Source organism: Sinocyclocheilus grahami, unplaced genomic scaffold, assembly GCF_001515645.1.
Source record: "Sinocyclocheilus grahami isolate Dianchi unplaced genomic scaffold, SAMN03320097.WGS_v1.1 scaffold654.1, whole genome shotgun sequence".
NCBI classification, from domain to species: domain Eukaryota; kingdom Metazoa; phylum Chordata; class Actinopteri; order Cypriniformes; family Cyprinidae; genus Sinocyclocheilus; species Sinocyclocheilus grahami.
This window is the reverse complement of record NW_015505833.1, coordinates 1,227,595-1,228,120: the sequence shown is the minus strand read 5'-3', so window position 1 is coordinate 1,228,120 and position 526 is coordinate 1,227,595.

Genomic DNA, 526 nt, shown 5'->3' with positions numbered 1-526 from the left:
TGCGATAGAAGTAGATATTTTTCACCTCGGGTTGAGACAGAAAGTTGGGCTTCTCCGCACTCATGGCCAGGGCACGCGAGAGCATCAGAGCGCAGCGCGTGCGGTCCTCATGCTCCAAACCACTGACATACGCGCTGCATTAACAGATGAACAACACATGATTTAAAGTCCAGCACAAGTGGAATCTGCGCAAATCACACTTTCCAGCGGGATGTTCATATCATGAATCAGAAAGATGCGGCGCGATGATCAGGGGCTCTTGTGTTCCTCCAGGGGTTGCTATAGAGACATTACAGCTGAAGCCCGCTGATGCCACTCTACACCACTCCAGAGACTCGAGCTCACGCAACAGTACCCTAACCTACCTTAGAACCCCAGATTTAGCTACAACGCTTATTTTGGCTGATGTAAGTATAGGCCTATTTCAAAAGTTAGTAACTTTTCCAAGTTAGAAAGTAAGTTTATTTGATAGTAGCCTACATATTCCCAGTGCTGGGGAAAGTTACTTTTAAAAGTAATGCGTTAC